General features: G+C 51.8%; 1 non-coding gene across 1 annotated transcript; it reads right to left on the bottom strand.

The window, feature by feature from the left end:
* Positions 1-3,590: 3,590 nt before the first annotated feature.
* On the bottom strand, positions 3,591-3,694 carry LOC121025101 (U6 spliceosomal RNA). The gene has a single exon (XR_005787943.1). It is a non-coding gene; the product is annotated as a U6 spliceosomal RNA (small nuclear RNA).
* Positions 3,695-12,656: the final 8,962 nt, after the last annotated feature.

The following is a 12,656-nucleotide window of genomic DNA, read 5'->3' as shown; positions in this document are numbered from 1 at the left end:
AGGAAGCGTCCCGACGCTGCTGGCCTCCGGGCGGCAGGGAAAAGACGGTTCCAGACCTTCTAGGAGGAGGGAAGGCTGGTGCAAAAGCCCAGAGGTGAATCAGGAGCCAGACGCGGGACGTCCACGTGATGCAGAGGGCAGAGGGAGGGAGGGGCTGGGGCCACGCTGGGGAGCCTGGACTTACCTCGGCGGCTACGACGAGAAGAGGCCAGCAAAGGGTTTTCAGCAGGAGAGAGGGAGGCGACCCGCAGCTCCGCTTATGGCAGGTGTGTGGAGGGCTGTTTGGAAGGAGGCAAGAGCGCGCAGCTTGGTCCCCGTCCCCTGCGGGTAGCAAGGGAAATGGGGCTCCCATACCACCCAGCACGTCCACTCCTGGCTTAAAGCCGAGCCAGCTGAAAACAGATGTTCAATCAAACACTTCGATGTGAACGTTCATAGCAGTGGTGTCGATGATACTCTGCAAGCAGAAACAACCCAGAAGCCCATCAACATGAACGCACACAGAATGCGGTCTGTCCGGGTGACGGCGGCGACTCGGCCGGAACGAGGAATGCGGTTCTGACCCCTGCCACAACAGGACCTGCCACAACAGGACCTGGAGGGCGGGGTGGAGTGAGAGCAGCCGGACACAGAAGCCCGCATGGTGCGTGATTTCACGGACGGGAAATGTCCAGAATGGGCAAATCTGCGGAGGCTGAACACGACGGGTGGGTGCCAGCGGCCAGGGAGGTAGGAAATGGAGGGACTGCGTAAGGAACATGGGCTTTCCTTTTGGGGTGGGGTTCTGGAACTGTAGAGGTGATGGTCACTGTACCGAGTGCCACTGTACTGTGCCCTTTAAAAGGGCGAATTGTAGGTCATGTGAATTTCACCTCAGAAAATAGATCTGTAGATAATACGTGATAGATACATTGATTGATTGATGATAGCTGGATGATGCATGATCGATAGGTAATAGAGAGATGATACATACAGAGAGATGATGGATGATAGATAAAGGTAAAAGCCCTTAAAGCACCACTTTAAGCAGCCCAGGCAAGATGTGCTGACGCTTCAGATCCTGGATATATAAGAGCGAGATTAGAAGAAAGTCAAGAAGCATGGGGGGGCGGGGATCAGACTCAGGGGGAGGTAGACAGGGATAGTCAAGATGACCCTTGGGCTCTGGCTGACGTGGCCAGGTGGGTGATGGCAGCCTTCGCTGAAGGAGGGCAGGTGGCGGGTGAAGATGCGAGGAGCCTGGGGAGGAGGTGCTCCTCACTACGGTTGGTAGCTCAAAGAGACAAAACTTGTGGGACTAGGGGTGCCTGGGTGGCTCAGTCCACCAAGCTCTGACTTCGGCTCAGGTCATGATCTCACGGTTCATGGGTTCTAGCCCCACATCGGGCTCTGTGCTGTCGGCACGGAGTCTGCTTCGGATTCTCTGTCCCCCTCTCTCTGTCTCTCTCCATCCCTCTGTCTCTGTCTCTGTCTCTCTCTCTCTCTCAAAAATAAACATTAAAGAAAGAACTTGTAACGCTATAGGAAAAATTGAACACGCTTCATTAATGGACATCGCAAAACTAGGGACTACACATTCTTTTCAAGTTCACCTTGAACGTTTACTAAAACTCATCACGTCCCAGGCCGCAAAACGAGCTGCAACAAATACTAAAAGAATTGGTATTGTACAAATGACGTTCTCAAACTGTGAGAGAATAAAATCCTAAGTCCATAACACAACTAAGTCCTCTCATATATTTGGAAATTTTAATGTACAAATGTAAATTTTAAAATACACTTCCACCTAACTGACTGGCGCAAGAAGAATTATAATGAAATTCTAAAAACGGAAGTGAGCAACAGCGAAAACACTACGTATGAAAACTTAACGGGATGTATAGCTCGAGCAGTGCTTAGGAGGAAATGTATAGCCTTAAAGAGCTTAAGATGAGCACAACTCAGGAAGCTAGAAAAACCACGGCAGAATAAACGCTAAGAAAGCAGACCAAAGGAAATCACAGAGACAGCAGAAATTAATGAAATGGAAAAAAGAAAGATCAATAAAACGCAAAGTGTGTTCTCTGAAACTCGTAAAATAAACAAGTCTCTGGCCAGAACGGAAGTAGAGAAGTTACGAGGGAGCGTGAGCACCTGGGGAGTCCTGGCTCGACAAATCTGGTGCAAATGACACTAAGGGGATGACCAAGGCGGAAAGGAATGAACTCACCACAGAAAATGGGATGGGTGCCTACCAAGGATGTTTTAGAAGCTGGAGGACAGGTGGGGGAGTAACAGGTGATTCAGGAGACCAGAGCAAAGTTTTAAAACCGCAGGAAGAGGCAGCCAGGAGCAGGGGCTGGTTTGCGCAAGACCTGGAGGCATGAGATCTCTCAGAAGAAAATATGTGTGCATGCTCGGTCGGGGGTGGGGGGGATTGATGGAAAATCTGTATAGGAAGCTGCTTGATCTTAAACACACTCACACACGCACACACACACACACACACACATATAAAGAAGCTGCAGGGGCCTGGGTGTCTCAGTCGGTTAAGCGTCAGCCTCTTGATTTCGGCTCAGTCCTTGATCTTGTGGATGGTGAGATTGAGCCCCAAGTTGGGCTCTGCACTGACAGCGCGGGGCTTGCTTCGGATTCTCTCTCTCTCTCTCTCGATAAATAAATATTTTTTTTTAATTTTTTTTCAACGTTTATTTATTTTTGGGACAGAGAGAGACAGAGCATGAACAGGGGAGGGGCAGAGAGAGAGGGAGACACAGAATCGGAAACAGGCTCCAGGCTCCGAGCCATCAGCCCAGAGCCCGACGCGGGGCTCGAACTCCCGGACCGCGAGATCGTGACCTGGCTGAAGTCGGACGCTTAACCGACTGCGCCACCCAGGTGCCCCTAAATATTTTTTAAAAATAAAGTAAAATAAAGGGGCACCTGGGTGGCGCAGTTAACCATCTGACTTCGGCTCAGGTCGTGATCTCACTGTTCCAGGGTTCCAGCCCCACCTCGGGATCTCTGCTGTCAATGCAGACCCCGCTTCGTATCTTTTGTCTCCCACTCTCTCTGCCCCTCCCCTGTTCATGCTCTCCCTCCGTCTCTCTCAAGACGGAATACACATAAAATAAAATAAAATAAAATATTTAAAAAAATAAAGAAACTGCTAGACGCTCACATCCTTGCCCCACGTCTTGCAGAAGACCAGACTTCACCCTTGATGTAGTTAGGACAGAAGGCCTGTGCAAATGCAAACTAAAGTCACAGTGAAATATCCCTGTATTGCCACCAATTGGCAGAAATTAGAAAGTGTGACCGCCCTGGACACTGGCGATGCTATGGGGCAGCAGGAACTCTTACACTGCGGCGCGGAGCGGGGGGTGCTATGTGAGCTGGTATAGCCACTCTGGAAAACGATCTGTCCTTATCCAGTAGACTTAAAGATGTACATATGTATGACCTAAGGATGTCACCCCTGGGCACATCCTGGAAAAGCTCTTTTACAAATAAACCAGATGGTTTACAAATAAACCATCTTATAACAAGCCAAAGCCAGAAACGAGCCAAGTGTCCAGTAGCAGGAGAATAAACACGGTATGTTAGAGTCATAGGACAGGAAACTATTCGGCAATAAGAGTGCCATCCTTGCTCAGGGACCATGCTAATCTCTGTATCGCGCCAATTTCAGCGTATGTGCTGCCGCAGCGAGCCCTCGGCAATAAGAGTGAGGAAACCGCAGCCCCGTGCAGCAGGCTGGACTCTGTCACAAGTGTGATACGGGATTAAAGCGACAAGTTACAGAAAATTGCATCTGCTACGATTCCATTTATATAAAGTGCATAATATACAAAACTAAATCATACTGTTTCGGGATAATTCATATTTGGGATAAGTATAAAGAAGAACAAGGAAGGGTGCCTGGGTGGCTCAGTCGGTTAGGTGTCTGACTTTGGCTCAGGTCATAATCTCACGGATCATGAGTTCGAGCCCCGCGTTGGGCTCTGTGCTGACAGCTCGGAGCCTGGAGCCTGCTTCGGATTCTGTGTCTCCCTCTCTCTCTCTCTGCCCCTCCCCCGCTCATGCTCTGTCTCTCTCTCTCTCTCTCTCTCTCTCTCTCAAAAACAAATAAACATAAAAAAAAAAGAAAAACATGGAGGGATCATGGTTACCTCCATTGAGGGAGGAGGAGGGTACTTGGGGTCTTCAGAGGCTTTGGGAGTGCAGTCCTCCAGGGGATGGCGGAGATGTAGGCGTAGCGCTTTATCGTCATTCTCTACACAGTGCACAGAACTGGTGTGTTCTCTTGTGTATGTATTACGTCGGATAAGATGAAGCTGCCATTTTTACAAGCCAAAGATAGCTGGATATTAAGCAATTCCATCTGCTTTTGACCTACCAAATTTCGTAATAATAAAACCAAAAGACTTTATCCTAACAAATGCAAAATTGTGACGAAAGGGGCATGCTCCTAATAAAATACTGTTTATCAAAAACTAAGTCGAAGTAGAAAAACTCGTGCAAAAGTTCACATGGACTCTCAAGGGACCCCAAACAGCCAAAACAATGCTGAAAAAGAAGCACAAAGTTGGAGGAGTCACACTTCCTGATTTCAAAACATGCTACAGGAACCGAAATCGTGTGGTGTGGCATGAAGACAGACAGACAAACCGACAGGACAGAACACAGACCCCAGAATAAATCCTGACAGAGAAGGCCAGACGATCTTCGAAAGGGTGCCGAGACCACTCAGTGGGCGAAAGGATGATCTCTTCAACAGACAGAGCTGGGAAACCGGACATCCACATGCAGAAGAATGAAGTTGGACCCTTACCTTACATCGTGCACATACACCCATCCAACATGGCTTAAAGGCCTAAATGTAAGACCTAAGACTATAAAACTCCCGAGGCGCCTGGGTGGCTCAATCGGTTTAGCGTCCGACTCCTGATTTTGGCTCAGTTCGTGATCTCAGGGAGCCTGGGTGGCTCTGTCTGCTAAGTGACCCACTCTTGACTTGGCTCTTTGACTCACGATCTCACGGTCCACGGGTTCGAGCCCAGTGTCGGGCTTGGTGCTGACAGCATGGTGCCTGCTTGGGATTCTCTCTCTCCCTCTCTCTCTCTGCCCCCTCCCTGCTCTCTCTCTCTCTTTCTCTTTGCCTCTCTCTCTCAAAATATAATGAATAAACTTGAAAAAGAATGGAAAATATCAGGTGTTGGCAGGGATGTGAAGAAATTGGAAACGTGTGCACTGTTGGGAGTTATAAAATGGTGCAAGCACCATGGAAAACAGTATGGAGGTTCCTGAAAAAATTTAAACTAGAACCACTACATGATCCCGCAATCCTACTTCTGGATATATATCCAAAGGAGTTGAAAGCAGAGATTTTTGTACATCCGTGATCATGGCGGCATTATTCACAATGGCCAACCTCAGCAGCCACCAGCTGATGAATGGACGAACAAAATGTGGTCTATCCATGCAACACTACTTTCCTAAAACAGGAAGGAAATCCTGTCATAGGCTACTGCACGCATGAACCTTGAGGACATTATGCCAAGTGAAATAAGCCAGGCACAAATGACAAATACTGTATGATTCCACTTCTACAAGGAATCTAAAGGGATCAAATTCATAAAAATGGAAAATAAAATGATAGGTGCCAAGGGCTGGCGAGGGGGGCAAAAGGAGAGTTGTTTAATGGGTATAGAGTTTCAGCTTTGCAAGATGAAAGTTCTGGAGATCTGTTTCATACCCATGTAAGTGTACTTAACATACTGAAATGTATACCTAGAATGGTTCGGATGGTAAACTTTATGAATTTTCTATCACAATAAAAAAAATTGACTCAAGAAAACCTGAACAGTCCCATAATTATTAAAGAAATTGGATAGGTAGTTTAAAATGTAGGGATAGGGGCGTCCGGGTGACTCAGTTGGTTAGGCATCTGACTCTTAAGGGCAGCTCAGTTCATGATCTCACTGGTTTGTGAGATCGAGCCCCAGACAGGCTCTGCACTAACAGTCCAGAGCCTGCTTAGGATTCTCTGTCTCCCTCTCTCTGCCCCTCCCCTGCTCATTCTCTCTCTCTCTCTCTCAAAAATAAAATAAACATTTCTTAAGGTTAAAATGTATGGAAAGAGGGGCAAAAGACTGCAAAAACAAGGTTTATAGATGAATTCTATCAAATCTTCAAGAAACTAGGGGCGCCTGGGTGGCGCAGTCGGTTAAGCGTCCGACTTCAGCCAGGTCACGATCTCGCGGTCCGTGAGTTCGAGCCCCGCGTCAGGCTCTGGGCTGATGGCTCGGAGCCTGGAGCCTGTTTCTGATTCTGTGTCTCCCTCTCTCTCTGCCCCTCCCCCGTTCATGCTCTGTCTCTCTCTGTCCCAAAAATAAATAAATGTTGAAAAAAAAATTAAAAAAAAAAATCTTCAAGAAACTAATAACTCTCTCTCAGATCAATAGTCCCAAGGAACAGAAAAGGCAAAATGCTCTCCCAACACATTTTATGATGCCTCTATATCAAAACTCAACAAGGATAATACAAAAGAAAGAAGAAAGAAAGAAAGAAAGAAAGAAAGAAAGAAAGAAAGAAAGAAAGAAGAGGAAGAAAGGAAAGAAGGAACACAGGCAGGAAGGGAGAGAGAGAGAAAGGGAGGAAGGAAGAAAGGCCAATCCCGAACTATATATGAAAAGAATACACCATGACAAGGTTGAGTTTAGCCCAGAAAATGTAAAAGTGGTTTAACATTAGAGAATCAATTACTGTAACTCACCATATTAACAGGTGAGAGGAAGAAACTCCTGTTACCATCTCAATGCACTGAGAAAAAGCATTCGATAAGAATTGAACACATAGCAAACTAGGACTGAAAGGGAGTCTCCTTACTCTCATAAAGGCGTCTAGCAAACACCGCCTGCAAACATCCTACTTAACGGTTAAACTGAGAACATTCTTTCTGCTTTGATTCCATGTTGTACTATCCAGGGAAGGAAGCGAAAGACAAGAAACTACAGTTAAAAGGACTGGAAAATGGGAGAAGATATTTGCAAATGACATTAGATAAAGGGTTAGTCTCCAAAATCTATAACGAACTTATCCAACTCAACATCCCCCTGCAAAAAAATAAATAATCCAGTGAAGAAATGGGCAGAAGACATGAATAGGCACTTTTCCAAAGAAGACATCCGGATGGCCAACAGACACATGAAAAGATGCTCGACTTCACTCATCATCAGGGAAATACGAATCAAAGCCACACTGAGATACCACCTCATGCAGGTCAGAGTGGCTAAAGTTAACAACTCAGGAAACAAGAGATGTTGGCAAGGATGTGGAGAAAGGGGAACCGTCGTGCACCGTTGGTGGGAATGAAAACTGGTACAGCCACTCTGGAAAACAGTACGGAGGCTCCTCAAAAAGTTACAAATAGAACTACCCTACGACCCAACAATTGCACCACTAGGCATTTATCCACGGGATACAGGGGTGCTGTTTCGAAGGGACACACGCACCCCCATGTTTATAGCAGCACTATCAACAATAGCCAAAGTATGGAAAGAGCCCAGATGTCCATCGACGGATGAATGGATAAAGAAGATGTGGTTCATATAGACAATGAAATGAAATGTTACTCAGCCACCAGAAAGAATGAAATCTGGCCATTTGCAATGACATGGATGGAGCTAGAGAGTATAATGTGAAGCTAAATAAGTCAGTCAGAGAAAGACAAATACCATATGATTTCACTCATATGTGGAATTTAAGAAACAAAACAGATGAACATATGGGAAGAGAGGGAAAGAGGAGAGAGGGAAGCAAACCACAAGAGACTCTTAATGATAGGGAACAAATTGAGGGTTGATGGAGGGAAGTGGGTGTGGGGGGTGTGGGCTAGGTGGTTGATGGGTATTAAAGAGGGCACTTGTTGGGATGAGCACTGGGTATCGTATGTAAGGGATGAATCATTGAGTTCTACTCCTGAAACCAACATGACACTATAGGTTAACTAACTAGAGTTCAAATTAACATTTTGAGGGAAAAAAAAAAAGGACTACAGAAGAAGAAACAAAGTAGTCACCAGGCAGATGACATGATTGTATAAATAAAAAACAAACAGGATCCACAAAAGGACTCCAAAAAGCATTACTAGACGTAATACCAGCAGCGCTATCAGAAGGTAAATTAAAAAGAAGACAGCATTTATCATGGTATGAGACATGTAACAAATGATGCGCGTGTCCTTTGGGGAAATGTGTATTTAAAGGACCTTATTAAATAGAGATACGCTATGTTCATAGACGGGGAAACAAAATTTTAGAGGTAGCTAGTCTCCAAAGGTTTTCAAAATGGAACAAAATCTCTATTTACCCCTTCAAAAAAATCCCAACAGAGTTTTTCCTGGAACTTGACAAACTGTTTCTTAAACTTAAAAAAAAAATTTTTTTTTAATGTTTATTTTTGAGAGAGACAGAGTGCAAGCGGGGCAGGGGCAGAGAGAGAGGGAGACACAGAATCCGAAGCGGGCTCCAGGCTCCGAGCCGTCAGCCCAGAGCCCGATGCGGGGCTCGAACCCACAAACTGTGAGACCATGACCTGAGCCGAAGTTGGACACTCAACCGACTGAGCCACCCAGACGCCCCTGTTTCTTAAACTTTTAAGGAAAACTAAAGGGTCTAGTATAGGCAAGATAATTTTGAAAGATGATGAGAAGAAGGAGCAGCCAACTGAGGGGGAGAGCGAAGGAGAAGAAAAAGGAGGAAGAGAAGAAAAAGAAGCTTTCAAGCTTTAGTAAGTTTAACAGAGGTAGAGAAATCAACCAAAAGGACAGAAGAAAGAGCCACGGCCACACAGGCTTGGGACAGTCAGTGGAGCGGGGTGGGCTGAACACAGGGGCAAGGTGGACAGCCCCCCCATGTGGAAAAGGAGAAGGTACATGCAAACAAACCCATTCCGGAGGGACGGAAGGATACCTGAGTAGGAAATTATGGCGGTGGCACATGGCCTGTGACCCGGCGAGCCTCCTGCCAGCGTCTGGAGAGAGCCTGGCACTGGGAAAGCAGTCAGCGCCAGGACGCCGGGCACGGCACCACCGGGCGCTCGGACCAGCGACGGCCGCCTCCCCACCCCTCGAGTGGACGCTGATAAATGTGCCATCGGCAAGGATCAGCACAGATACATCTCCCCAGGGCCGTGGTGAGGGGAAGGGGTCGTGGGCAGAAGGAAGCCCACCACACGGCTCCCTTTCTAGGAGATTTCAAGCGCACAAAACCTGGAAACATCCTCCATGGTTGCCACCAAATTCAGGCTCGGGGCCGCCACCTGCTCCGGATGGCCTTGCAGGCCATATGCGCGCAAAGCTATTCAAAATCGTGTTGCGCGGGGCGCCGACATGGCTCAGTCAGTTGAGCGTCCGACTTCGGCTCAGGTCATGATCTCACGGTTGGCGGGTTCGGGGCCCCGGGTCGGGCTCTCTGCTGTGGGCAGGGAGCCAGCTTCGGATCCTCTGTGCCCCTCTGTCTCTGCCCCTCCCCTGGTTGTGGTCTCTGTCTCTCTCAAAAATAAATAAACTTACAAAAAGCGGTGCCGTGCGACTACAGGTTTATCTTCTTCTGTGGAAAGGTAGGAAAAACGTTGCCATTGCCGAGATGGAAGATGTCTTTCCCGAGGTCAGTCAGGACATACGTGTGTGTGAGGTGCAGAGGCGGAGGGGTGGGTAGGGTTGGGAGGTTGGGGGGCCGGCTGGCTCCGCGGGCTGCTGGGGGACGGTCTTTCCAGTCTTACTGTTCAGAGCCCTGTCCTTGTGTCCCCCCCCACACGCACTGTCCCTCCCCAACAGCCTGGCCCTCCTGGGGCTCCTAGATCCCTCCCCGGCCCCCTGTGGGCACCTCGTCTTCCCCCTGGGAGGGCGCGGAGAGGGAGGCAGTAACATATTGAGCACCTGTGCTCCACATCCGCGGGCCCTCGGGCTCAGGGTCACTCGCCTGCCTGGACGCTCCTGGTCTTGCTTCCAAGTCCCCTCTAGCGACACACATCCATCCCAGTGCCCCAGTCCCCTCGAGCCGAGCTTCTCACACTAACACCCCAACAACTCCATCGGCCATCTCTCACCTCATAGGCCCTTCAGTCCTCTCGTCCTACCCTGCACCGCCCACCCCTCCACCCGCACCTCTGCCCTGCAGGGAGCCACTTTCCCGCAGAAAGGGCCCAGGGGTCCCCCGGATTCTCCTGCCCGCACTGCCTACACCCCATGGAACACCAGGTCTCCAGGATTCTGCTCCCTCCGGCACATCTGGAGCATACCCACCTCTCCACGTGCCCATAGCCACCACTGATCCACATTCTCCCACGCTCTCCACCCAGGGCCACCAGCTTACGCTTGTCCAAATTGCGAGCTATTTACAAGGTCATGGTGACTTTTGCCGTAAGTCTAAGTTCTCCCTGATTGGCTGACCTCTGCATCCCGTTCGACGAAAACTGTGCTCCAGGCACGGGGAGGCACGTGCGCCTATGTCACCTGCAGGCCTGGCATCGGGCAGTCCCCATCTCCCCTGCTGCCCAATGCCTGCCTTGGTTCATAGTTCAGGGCCACGTGGCCTGCTGGTTAAGTGCAGGGGCCCTACAGTTGACTCTTAGCCTTGCCATTAACTAGCCCTGCAACTTTGTGCAAGTTTCCTAATCTCTCATGCCTCAGTTTCCCCACCTGTGAACCGTAGAAAATCAGGGTACCCCTTCTGGGGTCATGGTAAGGGGTGAATGAGTTCACACACGCAGAACACTTAGAGCAGCCCTGATGGTCAGGAGGACATCAGAAGTAGCAGAAATGTGTGGCTCAAGGTCAGCTTAAATCTCACTTCCTCCGTGAAGCTCTCCCTGATGCCCTGAGCCCCCGTAGACTTGCCTCCTCTCCCTCCCACGCGAGGTGTCCTCCAGAGATGAGCTGTTCCAGCAGTGGAGCCTCATCGGTGGGCACGTAGTTCTGCCCACCCCCCCCCCCCCCCCCGCCCAGGCCCGGGACAGACACCCTTGGATCAGGTGGCAGTGGGCTTTGTCTCTGAACGGCGCCACTGCGAGGCCCAAGACCGGCACCCGGTAGGCGCTAAGGAATGCCTGCCTGCCCACCCAACGGGAGGGCACTGCCCGCTCTCACCTGCTCCAGCCAGGTGCCCACTGAGGCCAGCAGAGGGCAGCAATGCCCTGCCCTGCACCGGCAGTCACAGGGGTGGGCGGGGAGGGGCCGGGCGGCCCAGGCAGGCCCCGCCAGGAGAAGTGGGGTTGGGCGCGATTGCGTTGTGGGAGGGAGGCCAGGGCTGTGCTGGGGACGCACTTCGGGCACTGCCAGCTGCTCTTCAGCCCCTGCCAGCGGCCCACCCAGGTAGGCAGGAACTGGGGCTGGTGAGGACGCGGGGTGCAAGGGACGCTGCGTCGTGGGGTGCTGCCTTGGGGCGTGCTGGGTCTGGGAGAAGCCGGGGGTCTGCAGGGCCCGCTCGCCGGAGAGGGCAAAGGCCATCAGGCGCCCCGATCCAACACCTCCTGAGGCCTTAGGGGCACGGCACCCCCTGAGGGGGGGCGCCCTGGAGCTGGGAGGTGGGACCCCAGGCTTCTAACCCCCAAATGGGAAAGCTGGCGGGGCTGGGGGCAGGGGGCAGGGTAGGGAGGAGGCCCGCCTGGCTCCCCACCCCCACAGCCACCCAACCGGCCCGACCGGGTGGCAGTGAGCCCCGCTGCCACCACCTTGCCCCGAAGCTGCTGCTGCGGTGCACCGTGGAGAAAGTGGGCACCCCACCCCGTGTGCACCTGCCCCCCCCCGTCACAGCCCAGGGCCCCTGCTCTGCCAGCCTGGGGTGCAGACGGTGCCCTGTGAGGTTGGCCGGAGAGCCAGCTGCCGGTCACCACTGCCTTCCCACACCCTCCTGCGCCCCACACGCAGAGGGGACTTCTAGGCCCATCTCGGCCCGTGTTTCCCCGGGCGAGGGAAACCAGTTGCCACGACTGAGGCTAAGTACTGGGTTCCTGGGGGCCATGCCCCCGCCCCCTCGTGCGCATCCTCTCTGCCTCAGCCCCCCCCCCCCCCAGCACCCCCCCCCCCGGGCCCCGCCCCCCCCCATCATGCTGCACCTGGCACGACTTTCCCAGTCCCCCGGGGCGGGGCTGGATGGACACAGGTCGCTTGCTCTCTGGACAGTCTTATTCCGGGCCAAGGGGGTGGGGGGGGGGGGTGGTGCAAGGTCTCCTGGACGGGCTGCCTTTGTCAGCATCTCCCGGCCCCCAGCCCGGACAAAGGCAGGCATTGAGGGCCAGGACTGGCACTTCGACCGGGCACCAAGGCTACCAAGGCTGAGGCTGGCATCGCAGGGGCTCAGCGCCCTGACCTTCCTGTGGGGGCCCAGTGGCCTACCCTGTGCCCTTCACAGGGACCCGGGGGGCGGGACACAGAGGCGCACGCCGGCTGGCACGGGGCGGGAGTGGGCCGGGGTCGGCCGTGTGGGTCTCATTTTGCTGGCTCGAAGAAACCCTGTCCTTTGTCCCCAGGTCCCAGGGGGTGTCTCTCTGGGGGTGGGGCGTGGCGGGGAGCCCCCCGGCCCGAACAGCCCGGGTGGGGGTGAGAGCACCAGACAGTGAGTCCCTGGCCCAGGCCCGCGGACAGAGGGGACATTGTTGGGGTGGAGGCAGGG

Source organism: Herpailurus yagouaroundi, unplaced genomic scaffold (genome assembly GCF_014898765.1).
Source record: "Herpailurus yagouaroundi ecotype Mexico unplaced genomic scaffold, PumYag 67493, whole genome shotgun sequence".
Lineage (NCBI taxonomy): Eukaryota > Metazoa > Chordata > Mammalia > Carnivora > Felidae > Herpailurus > Herpailurus yagouaroundi.
This window is presented reverse-complemented; position numbering and strand designations above follow the sequence as displayed.